The 15,750-nt window shown below is 38.4% G+C and overlaps 1 non-coding gene across 1 annotated transcript; it reads left to right on the plus strand.

The window, feature by feature from the left end:
- Positions 1-13,800: 13,800 nt before the first annotated feature.
- Positions 13,801-13,904, plus strand: LOC127742526 (small nucleolar RNA R71). The gene has a single exon (XR_008003855.1). It is a non-coding gene; the product is annotated as a small nucleolar RNA R71 (small nucleolar RNA).
- Positions 13,905-15,750: the final 1,846 nt, after the last annotated feature.

Here is a 15,750-nt window from a genome sequence, read left to right on the forward strand (position 1 = left end):
GAGGTTGTTAATAAAATCACATTCAACTTGATCATACACATGCAATGGCAGAGAGAGTGAGTAACAAAGCTTACATCTCAACTATGCAATTCTCCGTCACGGCGCCGTCAATAGCTCCGTCGGGATCAACGTCTTCCTCCAAGTCAAGTGTCTTCAACGAATTTTGGAAGGGAGAGCATTAGGGGTTTTTGTAATTCTAGAGAGTAGAAGAGGAGTTCTTTGTCAGCACGTATGAAATTTGTTTATCCTAAATTGAATTGTTAGGGGCCGGATTGGATGGCCCATTAATCTGCCCATCCAAGTTGGCATTTAACTGTCACGTCATTAACTTAACGTACCACGTAGGCATGGTGAATCAGCTCTAGAGACAAATTATTAACGGAAGGGCTAACTTGTCTAACAGAGTTAAAAAATAGGGGCCGGATAGGGGTTTCTTTTTTCCTAGGGGCCTCGTTGTCTTTTTATGTTATTGTCAGGGACCGTTTTGGTATTTTTCTCAAACTTTTACCCTGTTGCTAGCGTCATTTTCTTATTTTGCTAAGGTTCAGCTTCTAATAAGGATCACAACAAGTTTGTGCATGATAATGAGGAGGATAAGTTTTTTCACTTTGAGGATGAAGATATTATGAAAGGAATGGAAAAATGCATAGAGTCTGGTGGGCAAACTTATGGCATACAGATAATTCAGTGCTGGAACCCTTGATGCGGAGTTATATGCTATATGGAGACAACCAGAGGACTTTAAGGTGATGGACCATAGGGAAAATCTATTCCAATTTCTCTTTGAAAAGGAAATTGACCTGGTTCAAGTAAAGAAGGGAGCACCTGGCTGTTTAGAAATTACATTCTAAACCTATCGAGGTGGTTCGTAGAGATTGAGATCAATGAGAAAGAATTTACTTTAGTTCCCATATGGGTGCAGATGTGGGAACTACCTGAGCAATACAAGATAGCAGGTGATGAGCAGATATTTTATACGCTTTTTGGCATCATTTTCATATAGTTTTTAGTATGTTTTGTTTAGTTTTTATTAAGTTTTTATAGATTTTAATGTTAAATTCATTTTTTTTAGATTCTCCTATGATTTTTTGTTTTTTGTACAATTTCAGATAATTTCTGGCTGAAATTGAGGAGTTGGAGCAAAAGTCTGATTCAGAGACAGAGAAAGCACTGCAGATGCTGTCCGTATCTGACTTTCTTGCACTCAGAAGAGCTTTTCTGGAGCTACAGAAGTTCAAATGTAGCGTTCTCAACAGCTACGAAAATCTGACTTCCAGAGCTTTCCAGCAATGTATAATAGTCCATATTTTGCATCGGATTAGAAGGCCCAAAACAGGCGTCTAACGCCAGCTTCCTGCCCCCTTCCATGCGTCCAGCGCCCAATGAACAGAGATCAGTGTCCAAATGCTCAGAGAGATCCCCCTAGCCAGCGTTCAATGCCCTAGAGGTCCCCTAGCACGTGGATCTCATCAAAGCTCAGTCCAAACACTCACCAAGTGGGCTCCAGAAGTGGATTTTAGCACTAAATAGACTGTTTTACCCTTACTAGTTACTAGTTTAGAATTTAAAAGACTTTTACACGTTTTGTGAGTCATTCTCCAGAGGGAGGATGCATACTTTACACACTTTACATGTTTTTACTTTGTATTTTCCTTTCAGTATGAGTTTCTAATCCTCCTAGGTTGAGGGGAGGAGCCCTGCTGAGTCCTATGAATTAATAAAAGTATTACTATTTCTTCTTTAATCCGTATTTGATTTGCTTCTAAGATGTATATCTGCTCTTCAACATGGTGAATAGGATGATCAATGACGATGCTCTGTTCATCATACTAAGAAGGACGTGTCTGACAAACACCCGCGTCTACTTAGGTTCATGTGAATACGTGATTGGAAAGTGCGAACCAACAGCTATCTTTATACATCTTTTAGACGGTTAATCCACAACTTCGTTGGGGACTTCTCAAGACACCAGTTCAGCCAATTTCTAGGGGGATTAGGGTCTCCGTGGTATAGGCTAGAATCTAAAGAAGCAACATTTTCTGATCCAGAAGATTCGACCTTGTCTGTGGCATTTTGAGTAGGATCTCCAGGAGAATGACTTGCTAGAGCTTCACCCTCCGTCAGATTGGATGACCATAGCCAATGGCGTTCAATCTGTAGCAGAGGAGATCAATGACCATGGCCCATGGCGTTGATCACATACAGTCTGCCATGGAAGATATCACTCACAAGCAAAGAAGACAGTAATACCAGAGTTAATTCAGAAAGGCAAAGTGACGAACGGATTCTTGTGTGCTCTAGAATTTCACAAATAAATTCTCGTTGCAAGTATAGCTTCTAAACCAACAAAAAATCCCTTCGTACAAAAAACTTGATTGTCACAATTAACAAACCCCTAATAAAATTGATAACCGAAGTATTTAAACCTCGGGTCGTCTCTCAAAGAATTGCAGGAAAGTGTTCTTGTTATTTGTTATGTAAAGGTATATTTTGGGGTTTTATAAGATAAGAAGCAAGAATAGTAAATGGCAAAAGGAATAAACTAATAACTAGAAAAGCTCTTGGCAAGGTATGAGAATTGGATGTCCTATCCTAGTTATCCTTATCAATTGTGATGAGAATTGTTCATTGCTCCCACTTGGTCAACCTCTAACTATGAAGGTATGTCAAGTGGATAAATCAATTTGATTTCCCAGGTCCTAGTCAACTCCTATAGAAAGACTAGAGTTAGTGGAATTCAAATTAACTAGCAAACATAATAATTATCCATCAATAAAGGAGTTTGATAACTCAAGTGTCACCAACTACTCAACCAAAGCCAAGAGATTCAATAACAACAAATGGAGAAACAAACAATAAACATGAAATACCTCAAATTGTATTAATACGAGAAATCAAATCTAACATGAGAATTCATAAATTAAAGTAATAGAATAAATAAAAGTAGAAGAGAAACTAAATCAAAGGAACATTGAACCTGGAATTGGGAAGAAATAAACCTAAAACTAAGAGAAATCCTAAATCCTAAAACCTAGAGAGAGGAGAGAGCCTCTCTCCCTAGAATCTACATCTAAAAGCTAAAAATTGTGTATAATAAAAAGTGTTTGATGAATGAATGATTCCCCCTAGTATTTAAAAACAGCCCAAAAATCGCCCCCAGCGATTTCTGCAGTCACAGTACATTGCGCAAGTCGCGCGTACGCGCCAGGTGCACGTGCACGCCGATGGGCTTTTCGACAATGTGCGCGTTTGCGTTGCCTAGATGCATGGCCACTACAATAAATTATATATCATTCTGAAGCCCCAAATGTTAGCTTTCCAACGTAATTGGAATCGCCTCATTTGGATTTCTGTAGCTCATGTTATGATTGATTGAGTGCAAAGAGGTCAGGGTTGACAACTTTGTAGTTCCTTCATCTTCTTGTATTCTTTCCACTTTTGCATGCTTCTTTTCCATCCTATACGCCAATCCTGCCCTGTAATCTCTAAAAACACTTAACACACATATCAAGACATCAAATGGTAATGAGAGAGGATTAAAATTAGCTAAATTAAGACAAAAGAAACATGTTTTCAATCATAGTACAAAATCAGGAAGGAAAATGCAAAACATGCAATTTACATGAATAAATGTGAGATTAGTGGATAAAATCTACTTAATTAAGCACAAGATGTACCACAAAATAGTGGTCCATCAAATCTCCCCACACTTAAACATTAGCATGTCCTCATGCTAAGCTCAAGAGAAACTTTAAGAGTGAAGAGGAATGGTAGGATGTATGAAATGCAACCTATTCATATGAATGCAACTACATGCAAATGCTTTTACCTACTTGGTAAAAAGTAAACAAATCCTTCAAGAAAAAATATGAACTGGATCTCAGTAATTCAAATCATAAAATAAGGTACAAGTAATCTTGCAAAAGAAAATAGCTCATGAAAGCCGGGAACAAGGAATCGAGCATCGAACCCTTACTGGAGGTGTACACACTCTAATCGCTCAGGTGTTTAAGGTTCGATTCTCTCAATTCTCTACTAATCTTGCTTTCTAAGGCTTGCTCTTCTTCTACCAATCAACAAAGAATTAATGCATAAATACACATATCAAGAGGTCTTTTAAGGGTTGTATTGGGGTTAGGGTCAAGGTAGGATTGTATTTGGTCAAGTGGACTAGAATCTGAATCCTTAATTAACCTAAACTTCCCACCTAACTTAGGACAATCCATGTAATCAAAAGACACAACCTAACTTATCCATTAACCATGTTTTGCACATATTCAAGCACCCGAAATTTAGGTACAACTCATATGCATTGATATTATTACTTAACTTGGGGCATTTTGTCCCCTTTTTATTATTTGCTCTTTTTTTTCTTTTTCTCATATTTTTTTTCATTTCTCTTTTCTTTTCTTATGTTTTTCTCAATGCATATGATTAAAGTATTGCATGCATAAATATGTGCTTAACATTCTTGTTCATATTCTCTCAAGAATACACAACACCCAAGTCTCGAACCAAATGTTTCCAAACCCAATTTCCCCACACTTAATTCATGAGTACTCTCACTAGTCTAAGCTAACCAAGGATTCAAATTAGGGACATTATTGTTTTCCACTTAGAGTTAGTGATGTGGTAAAGTAAAGAATAAATGGGGTAAAATATGCTCAAGATTGGTTTGCAAGGGATAATGAAAGGGTAAGGCCATATGGGTATGTAAGCTCAGAGAAACAAAGGCCTCAATCATATAAGTGTATGCATACATCAAACTATGGAAATATAGAATTAAGCAAGATATAGATCACAATTTTAGAGAGAACAACACACACCAAAACAAAATATTGGTTGATAAAATGCAACCAATCAATTAGGCTCAAAATCTCACTGGTTTTGTGTGTTTGAGCTCTAAACCATGTTCCAATATAATATTTCTTCAAACAAGTTTAACAAAAAATTTATTCAAATTAGTGAAATACTATAAGAAGTTTCTTGAAGAAGAATTCATCATTTCAACCAAGCAGTGGTAGAATATGCACAAAAATAAACAAACAAGCAATCAAACATGCAAATGCAACAATGAACTAACAAAGAAAATCCCACATTGGTGTTGAAAAGGAACTAACTAACCTGCGGAAGTCGGTATCGACCTCCCCACACTCAAAGATTGCACCGTCCTTGGTGTATGCTGAGATGCGCAAGTGGGCGGGTTGCTCCAACTGGTGCCTATCTCGAAAGATTGTGCAACAGACTTGTTTATTGCTCCAGTTAGAGACTTTTCCTTTTTTCTCTTGGTGGCCATCCTGAAAGAAGAGAAAAACGAAGGGAAAGAACCCACAAGCAAAGATATGAAAAGAAATAAAACATATGTGGGCTAGTACCAAATAATAAGGTTCTCAACTACATGGTAGCTACAACATGTAAGCGAGAAAAATAATTGAAGCACAGGGCATGTCAACTAAATAGCAAACAAGTCAAGAAGCACCAAAATAATGTGAGGAAAGATGCGATAGTTGAATAAGAACATATAACACCAATGGTGAAATAGGAAAGTAGAAAAGGAGATAAAAATATGAATAAAAATAAAACGCAATGAAGGAAAGTATGCATATGCAACATGTAAAAGAGAAGGAAAGAGAATAAGGAGGAGAAAGGAGGAGAGAAACTTGAAAGCTAGCGGCGCAGTTGATGCGCACGCGTACGGCACGGGTACGCGTGCATAGAGAGAAAAGAAAGCGCGCGGAGGCGCACAATGCGCGGACGTGTGGGTGGCCATATGTGGAAAAGGACGCGCATGCATCAAGGACACGTACGCGTCGGTAATTTTGTGCCTCGAGCACAGTACCAGCCCCAGTCCAGCATAACTCTCGGGGAAAATAAGGTTTTATGCCGATTTCCCCAACCATGCAGACGCGCCAAGGGTGCGGACGCGTGGGTCACCAAAAGTGAAAACGGCGTGCACGCGTACAGTACGCGTACGCGTGGGTGGGATTGTGCCTAAGGCACATTTCTCGCCAAGCTCCTGCACCACTTTCTGTTCGATCAAACCCTTTTCGCATCCACAAAGGACGCGGACGCGTACTAGGCACTGGCGCATCGATCCCCTCTTCTTCTTTTTTTTAATGCAGAATGCATGTGAAGATGCAAAATGAATGAATGAATGAACACTAATAAAAATAAAACTAAGAACGAAAAGGAACGATCATACCATGGTGGGTTGTCTCCCACCTAGCACTTTTAGTTAAAGTCCTTAAGTTGGACATGTGGTGAGCTCCTTGTCATGGTGGCTTGTGCTTGAACTCATCCAGGAATCCCCACCAATGTTTGCAATTCCAATAGCCTCCGGGGTCCCAAATTAGGCACATACAGCCATCAAGCATTCTAAAGTAAGTGACAAGGCCCCAAAAGTGTTGATTGCTAGAATGAGTTCCGGGGTCCCAAACTTTGCTTTTGCACCCATCTTTGTGTTGATCATTATTGCTCCAACCGGGTGGCAAGCAATTTGAATTCTCACTGAAGCATCCAAATAACTTCCTAGACCCATTTAATTGAGCTCTACACCAAACCTTACCCTTCAATTTGGAGCATGCAACCATATCGAACCTTGCCTGGCAACTCTTACCACTAACCATCTTCCTTTTGCTCTTAATGCCACAAAAAGCTCTAAGTTGACCATCTGTCTCCAGTAGCCCATATTCAAGGGGGAAAGTAAAGGTTAAGGATAGGAATTTTACCCACTTGAATGTTGTATTGGATGGTAATGGCCTTGGGAGAGGTGTTTCTAGTGATCTTGCAAGTTCCATTCCCTTGTGTTCTCCCTGGATAACTTCCACCTCTTTGCAATCTTATTCAATATTAACCTCTTCCTCTTCCACTTGGTAGCTTTCTTCTAATTCAATCTCTTCTTCATTGCTTACCAAGGGCATGGAAGGTTGTGCTTCTTCTTCTTGAATCTCCATCTCTTGATCAACCTCTTCCAAGTCTTCAACCATGATATGCCTTGGAAGTTGTACATTATCCTGAACCTCAATTTCAAACGTCTTGGAAGGAAGCTCTATGACTTGAGTTTCCCGTGGGGGTTTCGCATCTCCTAAGTTTGCAATCACTTCCTCTTCTGTGATAATTTCGGCTTTCTCCACTTGCTTTAATACAAAATGAAACTCCTCCTTGATGATTTCCTTTCCATGACAACTCCCTTCAACTACCCCTTCATCTTCAAGGGTGTCTCCTACCTCCACCTTTAGGGCTTCCTCTAGCTTCTTATGAAGTATGAATTCGCGAAGATGATCCCTTCTCTCTTGTTCCATGTCAATAGCATAATTGGGATCATCTTACTCTTGGATTGATGGATATGGGTATTCTTGCACGGAGGGTGGTGGTGTGCTAAAGCTTGAGGGTTGAATATTGGAGGTAGAGGGTTGGTTCATGCGGGATAAAAGATTTTGGAGTGTAGAGGTGAGACCAATGATATTAGTGTGTTGTTATCCAATGGAGGTTGGGGTGGATATGAGGGTTCATTTGTTGGGAGAAAGGGCTCATAATACAGAGGTGATTCTTCTTGATAAGGGTATGAAGATGGTGTATATTGAGGGGGTGGTTCTATGTATGGTTCATATGGTGGTTGGTATGGTGTATAAGGGTTAGGGTCATATGAAGGTGAATGGTGGAAAGGGGCTTGTGAGTAGGGTTGAGGGCTATATTGAGGAGGTGGTCCAGAAGCATATGGTGGTGGTTGTTGATAATCAAAAGAGTGATCACCATAGCCATTATCTGGATATGCCTCTTGGAATGGCACTTGATCATAGTATGTTGGTGGAGGCTGTTGCCAAGAGGTTGATCAAATCCTTGTGGCTGCTCCCATCTTTGATTGTTCCAACCTTGATGCATATTCTCATTGTAGCTTCTATTTCCCACAACATAGTTTGAACCAAACTCATAGCCAAAGGGATGAGAATTCATAGTAGCAAATAAAAACAAAAACCAATAAAAATAAGCAACTAAGTCCTAAAAACCAACAAAAACTAACAAACAAGCAAAAAAAGCAAATATTTACAATAAACAATAATAAGGCACACGTTTGCAATTTTCCGGCAACGGTGCCATTTTTTTGACGAACGGATTCTTGTGTGGTCTAGAATTTCACAAATAAATTCTCATTGCAAGTATAGCTTCTAAACCAACAAAAAATCCTTTCGTACAAAAAACTTGGTTGTCACAAGTAAAAAACCCCTAATAAAATTGATAACCGAAGTATTTAAACCTCGGGTCGTCTCTCATGGAATTGTAAGGAAGTTGGTGGACAAAATTGTGATTCATACTTAAATTGTTATTCGAAATTGATTCCCAGGTAATGGCCCCAAAAACTTGGTGCTCAATACCATGGTCTAAACATAATTTCACAACTTCGCTCTACTAACCAGCAAGTGTACTGGGTCGTCCAAGTAATAAACCTTACGTGAGTAAGGGTCGATCCCACTGAGATGGTTGGTATGAAGCAAGCTATGGTCATCTTGTAAATCTCAGTCAGGCGGATAATAAATGGTTATGGAGTTTTCGAATAATAATAGTAAATAAACAAAAAATAAAGATAAAAATACTTATGTAGATCATCGATGGGAATTTCAGATAGGCATATGAAGATGCTGTCTGTCACGGCACGACTAATCATCTGTCGGTTCTCGATCATGTTGGAATAGAATCCCTTGATTCTTTTGCGTTTGTCATCATGCCGAACAATCGCGAGTTTGAAGCTCGTCACAGTCATTCAATCCCAGAATCCTACTTGGAATACCACAGACAAGGTTTAGACTTTCTGGATTCTCATGAATGCCGCCATCAATTCTAGCTTATACCATGAAGACTCTGATCTCACAGAATGGAAAGCTCGGTTGTCAAGAAAGGGCAACCATGTGTCGTGCATCAGGAATCCAAGTGATATGCGCCCGGTCTAAGGTAGAACGGAAGTGGTTGTAATTCATGCGTTCATAGGTGAGAATGATAATGAGTGTCACGGATCATCACATTCATCATGTTGAAGTGCAACGAATATCTTAGAATAAGAATAAGTTGAATTGAATAGAAAATAGTAGTAATTGCATTAAAACTCGAGGTACAGCAGAGCTCCACACCCTTAATCTATGGTGTGTAGAAACTTCACCGTTGAAAATACATAAGTGAAGGTCCAGGCATGGCCAAATGGCCAGCCCCCAAAATGTAAGAGCGTTGTAAAGGGTCGAGACATTGTTGGTCAACAAATTAACGTGACTTGTGAAGTACAGCAATCATTAGGAAATAATCGAGTTAGAGCTGTAGCTATGAGCGCTACAGATGGTCTAATGAGAGGAATGGAAGTGATTGATACGGGAGCTCCCCTAAGTGTTCCAGTGGGCGGAGCAACTCTAGGACGAATTTTTAACGTACTTGGCGAACTTATTGATAATTTGGGTCCTGTAGATACTCGCACAACATCTCCTATTCATCAATCCGCGCCTGCTTTGAAAATAGGGGGAAGGACCTATGGTCAAAAGACCAAATGGTCAAAGACCTAGAATACAATAGTAAAATGTTCTATTTATACTAGACTAGCTACTAGGGTTTACAGAAGTAAGTAATTGATGCAGAAATCCACTTCCGGGGCCCACTTGGTGTGTGCTTGGGCTGAGCTTGAGCTTTACACGTGCAGAGGCTTCTTTTAGAGTTGAACGCCAAGTTGTAACGTGTTTTTGGCATTCAACTCTGGTTCGTGACGTGTTTCTGGCGTTTGACTCCAGAATGCAGCATGGAACTGGGGTTGAGCGCCAGTTTACGTCGTTTAATCTCAAATAAAGTATGGTATATATTGCGGGAAAGCTCTGGATGTCTACTTTCTAACGCCATTGAGAGCGCGCCATTTGAAATTCTGTAGCTCCAGAAAATCCATTTCAAGTGCAGAGAGATCAGAATCCAACAGCATCAGCAGTCCTTTGTCAGCCTTTTATCAGAGTTTTTCTCAGGTCCCTCAATTTCAGCCAGAAAATTTCTGAAATCACAGAAAAAAACACAAACTCATAGTAAAATCCAGAAATGTGAATTTAGCATAAAAACTAATGAAAACATCCCTAAAAGTAGCTAGATTATACTAAAAACTATCTAAAAACAATGCCAAAAAGCGTATAAATTATCAGCTCATGACAACACCAAACTTAAATTGTTGCTTATCCCCAAGCAACTGGAAATCAATTAGGATAAAAAGAAGAGAATATACTATAAATTCCAGAATATCAATGAATATTAGTCCTAATTAGACGAGCGGGACTTGTAGCTTTTTGCCTCTGAACAGTTTTGGCATCTCACTTTTTCCTTTGAAGTTTAGAATGATTGGCATCTGCAGGAACTTAGATATTCAGATAGTGTTATTGATTCTTCTAGTTAAGTATGTTGATTCTTGAACACAGCTACTTTTATGTGTCTTGGCGCACATGGTTAGGGACAGCTTGATTTAGCCGCTTAGGCCTGGATTTTATTTCCTTGGGCCCTCCTATCCATTGATGCTCAAAGCCTTGGATCCTTTTTACCCTTGCCTTTTGGTTTTAAGGGCTATTGGCTTTTTCTACTTGCTTTTTCTTTTTTTTTTTTGCCATTTTTTTTCAAGCTTTTGCTTTTTCACTGCTTTTTCTTGCTTCAAGAATCAATTTTCATGATTTTTCAGATTGTCAATAGCATTCTCTTTGTTCATCATTCTTTCAAGAGCCAACAATTTTAACATTCATAAACAACAAGATCAAAATTATGCATTGTTCAAGCATTCATTCAGAAAACAAAAAGTATTGTCGCCACATCAATATAATTAAACTAAATTCAAAGATAATTTCGAAATTCATGTACCTCTTGTTCTTTTGAATTAGGAATATTTTTCATTTAAGAAAGGTGAAGGATTCATGGAATTATTCATAGCCTTAAGACATAGTTACTAAATACTAATGATCATGTAATAAAGACATAAAACATAAACAAACATATAGCATAAAAATCGAAAAACAGAGAGATAAGAACAAGGAAGTTAAGGAATGAGTCCACCTTAGTGAGGGTGGCGCCTTTTGGAGGACCAATGGTGCTTTTTGAGCTCCTTTATGTCTCTTCCTTGCCTCTGTTGCATGATCCCTAGTGATTTTGGTGCTCCTATCCTTAGTTGCTCCCAATAGTTGTGGAGGAAAATGTATCCCCTAAGGTATCTCAGGAATTTCTTGATGAGGGAATTCCTCATACTCTCTTGATGTGCAGTCAAATGCTCTATTACTGAGCTATGGACCCTTGAAATGAAAAATTTTTTGTCTTCCCTTTTCTATCCTTTTTTTTAGGTTTCTCTGGCCTTAGGTGCCACCAATGGTTATGGAAAAAGAAAAAAGCTATGCTTTTACCGCACCAAACTTAGAATTTTGCTCGCCCTTGAGCAAGAGAAGAAAGAAAAGAAGAAGAAAAAGAGAAAATATGGATGAGAGGGAGAGAAGTGTATGTTTCGGCCATATGGGTGGGATTAGGTGGGGAAGAGATAGATGGATGTGAGTGGTAAAGAGGTGATAGGGAAGAGAGATTGAGGTGATTGGTGAAGAAGAGAGAAGGTGAGTTGAGGTAGGTGGGGATCCTGTGGGGTCCACATATCCTGAGGTGTCAAGGATTTACATCCATACACCAATTAGGCATTTAAAATGCCTTTGCATACAATTCTGGCATTTAAATGCCGAAGTGATGCTTATGATGGGCGTTCAACGCCCAATTGTAGCATGTTTCTGGCGTTGAATGCCAGTTCCATGCTTGTTTCTGGCGTTCAGCGCCAGCTCTCCTCAGGGTATACTCCTGGCGTTCAAACGCCAGGATGCTGCTTGTTTCTGGCGTTCAATGCCAGATCCATGCTTTGTTCTGGCGTTGAACGCTAGCCAGATGCTCCTTACTGGCGTTTGAACGCCAGTAAGTCCTTCCTCCAGGGTGTGATTTTTCTTCTGCTATTTTTGATTCTATTTTTAATTTTAGTATTTTTTTCGTGACTCCACATGATCATGAACCTAATAAAACATAAAAGAACAATAAGAGCTTCTTTAATGTCAATAGCTTGACAATGGGCTCTCATGGAGCCACACAGGTAATCAGGTTAATGTTGTAGACTCCCAACACCAAACTTAGAGTTTGGATGTGGGGATTCAACACCAAACTTAGTGTTTTGCTGTGGCCTCCCAACACCAAACTTAGAGTTTGATGGTGGGGGCTTTGTTTGACTCTGTACTGAGAGAAGCTTTTCATGCTTCCTCTCCATTGTTAAAGAAAAATACCCTTGATCCTTAAACACAAGGTAGTCCCCATTCAATTAAAGGACTAATTTTCCTCTGTTAACATCTATCACAGCTCCTGCTGTGGCTAGGAAAGGTCTTCCAAGGATGATGCATTCATCCTCCTCCTTCCTAGTGTCTAAGATTATGAAATCAGCAGGGATGTAAAGGCCTTCAACCTTTACTAACACGTCCTCTACCACTCCATAAGCTTGTCTTACTGACTTTTCTGCCAATTGTAATGAGAATATGGCAGGTTGTACCTCAATGATCTCCAGCTTCTCCATTACAAAGAGTGGCATTAGATTTATGCCTGACCCTAGGTCACACAGAGCCTTTTCAAAGGTCACGGTGCCTATGGTACAGGGTATTAAGAATTTACCAAGATCTTGTTTCTTTTGAGGTAAAGTTTGCTGAACCCATGTATCTAGTTCACCAATGAGCAAGGGAGGTTAACCTTCCCAAAGTTTCATTACCAAATAACATGGCATTCAACTTCATGATAGCTCCTAGATATTGAGCAACTTGCTCTCCAGTTACATCTTCATCCTCTTCAGAGGAAGAATAGTCTTCAGAGCTCATGAATGGCAGAAGGAGGTTTAATGTAATCTCTATGGTCTCTATATGAGCCTCAGTTTTCTTTGGGTCCTCAATAGAGAACTCCTTCTTGCTTGAGAGACGTCCCATGAGGTCTTCCTCATTGGGATTCACGTCATCTCCTTCCTCTCTAGGTTTGGCCATATTGATTATATCAATGGCCTTGCACTCTCTGTTTGGATTTTCTTCAGTATTACTTGGGAGAGTACTAGGAGGAGTTTCAGTGACTTTCTTACTCAGCTGGCCCACTTGTGCCTCCAGATTTCTAATGGAGGACCTTGTTTCACTCTTGAAACTTAAAGTGGCCTTAGACAGATCAGAGACTAAGTTTGCTAAGTTAGAGGTGCTCTATTCAGAATTCTCTGTCTATTGCTGAGAAGATGATGGATAAGGCTTGATATTACTGAGCCTATTTCTTCCACCATTATTAAAGCCTTGTTGAGGCTTTTGTTGATCCTTGCATGAGAAATTTGGATGATTTCTCCATGATGAATTATAGGTGTTTCCATAAGGTTCACTCATATAATTTACCTCTGCTATTGCAGGATTCTCAGGATCATAAGCTTCTTCTTCAGAAGATGCCTCTTTAGTACTGTTGGATGCATTTTGCCATCCATTCAGACTTTGAGAAATCATGTTGACTTGCTGAGTCAACATTTTGTTCTGAGCCAATATGGCATTTAGAGCATCAATTTCAAGAACCCCCTTCTTTTGAGGTGTCCCATTATTCACGGAATTCCTCTCAGAAGTGTACATGAACTGGTTATTTGCAACCATGTCAATAAGTTCTTGAGCCTCTGCAGGCATTTTCTTTAGGTGAATGGATCCACCTGCAGAATGGTCCAGGGACATCTTTGAGAACTCAGAGAGACCATAATAGAATATATCTATCATGGTCCATTCTGAAAACATGTCAGAAGAACATCTTTTGGTCATCTGCTTGTATCTTTCCCAAGCTTCATAGAGGGATTCACCATCTTTTTGTTTGAAAGTTTGAACATACACTCTAAGCTTGCTCAGCTTTTGAGGAGGAAAGAATTTAGCTAAGAAAGCTGTGACCAGCTTATCCCAAGAGTCCAGGCTATCTTTAGGTTGAGAGTCTAACCATGCTCTAGCTCTATCTCTTACAGCAAAAGGGAAAAGCATGAGTCTGTAGACTTCAGGATCTACTCCATTAGTCTTAACAGTCTCACAGATCTACAAGAACTCAGTTAAGAACTGGTAGGGATCTTCTGATGGAAGTCCATGAAACTTGCAGTTCTATTGCATTACAGCAACTAATTGAGGTTTCAGCTCAAAACTGTTTGCTCCTATGGCAGGAATTGAGATGCTTCTTCCATCAAACTTGGACGTAGGTGTGGTATAATCATCAAGCATCCTTCTTGCATTATTGTTGTTGGGTTCGGCTGCCATCTCCTTTTCTTGTTCAAAAATTTCAGCAAGGTTGTCTCTGGATTGTTGTAATTTAGCTTCTCTTAGTTTCCTCTTCAGAGTCCTTTCAGGTTCTGGATCAGCTTCAACAAGAATGCCTTTTTCCTTATTCCTACTCATATGAAAGAGAAGAGAACAGAAAAAAGAAGAGGAATCCTCTATGTCACAGTGTAGAGATTCCTTTATGTTAGTAGAAGAAGAAGGGAATAAAGAAAGGAAAATCAAAACACAAGGGTGAGGATAGGGGCAGAGATTTGAGATGAAGAGAAGTGTTAGTAAATGAACAAATAAATAGGATAAGATGAGAGACAGAAGTTTTCGAAAATAATTTTGAAAAGGAGTTAATGATTTTCGAAAATTAAGATAAGAAATAAAATTAAAATTAAAATTTAAAACAATTAATTAATTAAAAAGAATTTTTTGAAAATTAGAGAGAGAAAAGTTGTTAGGTGGTTTTGAAAAAGATAAGAAATAAACAAAAAGTCAAATAGTTAGTTGAAAAAGATTTGAAAGTCAATTTTTGAAAAGATAAGAAGATAAGAAGTAAGAAAAAAAATTTTAAAATCAAAATTTTTTGAAAAAGATAAAATTTTGAAAAAGATATGATATAAAAGATAAGATAAAAAGATATGATTAAAATTTGAAAAAGTTTTGAAAAAGATAAGATTTTTAAATTTGAAAATTTGACTTGACTTATAAGAAACAACTAATTTAAATTTTTTTTGACTAAGTCAACTCAAATTTTCAAAATTTTGAGAGAAAAAAGAAAAGATATTTTTTTTTTATTTTTGAATTTTTAATGATGAGAGAGAAAAACAACAAAATTGACTCACAATATGAAAATTATGAATCAAAACACATGATGCATGCAAGAACACTATGAATGTCAAGATGAACACCAAGAACACTTTAAAGATCATGATGAACATCAAGAACATATTTTTGAAAAATTTTTGATGCAAAGAAAACATGCAAGACACCAAACTTAGAAATCTTTCATGTTTAGACACTATGAATGTAAAAATGCACATGAAAAACATCATGCAACACAAAACAAGAAAATTTAAAGATCAAACAAGAAGACTTACCAAGAACAACTTGAAGATCATGAAGAACACTATGAATGCATGAATTTTCGAAAAATGCAAGAACAAGATGAATATGCAATTGACACCAAACTTAAAACATGACACTAGACTCAAACAAGAAACACAAAATATTTTTGGTTTTTATGATTTTATGAATTTTTTTGTATTTTATTTTATATTTTTCGAAAAACATAAAGGAAAAAGGAAGTAATGAATTCAAAGTCCTCAATCAAAATCCCAGGAATCATACCAGGTTAGTCTAAAGCTTGATTGCCAGCCAAGCTTCAGCATACCATTTTGAAACTCTAGAATTCATTCTTAAAAACTCTGAAGGATTTTTC

The sequence above is a fragment of the Arachis duranensis genome, chromosome 1, assembly GCF_000817695.3.
Source record: "Arachis duranensis cultivar V14167 chromosome 1, aradu.V14167.gnm2.J7QH, whole genome shotgun sequence".
In the NCBI taxonomy this organism is placed as follows: domain Eukaryota; kingdom Viridiplantae; phylum Streptophyta; class Magnoliopsida; order Fabales; family Fabaceae; genus Arachis; species Arachis duranensis.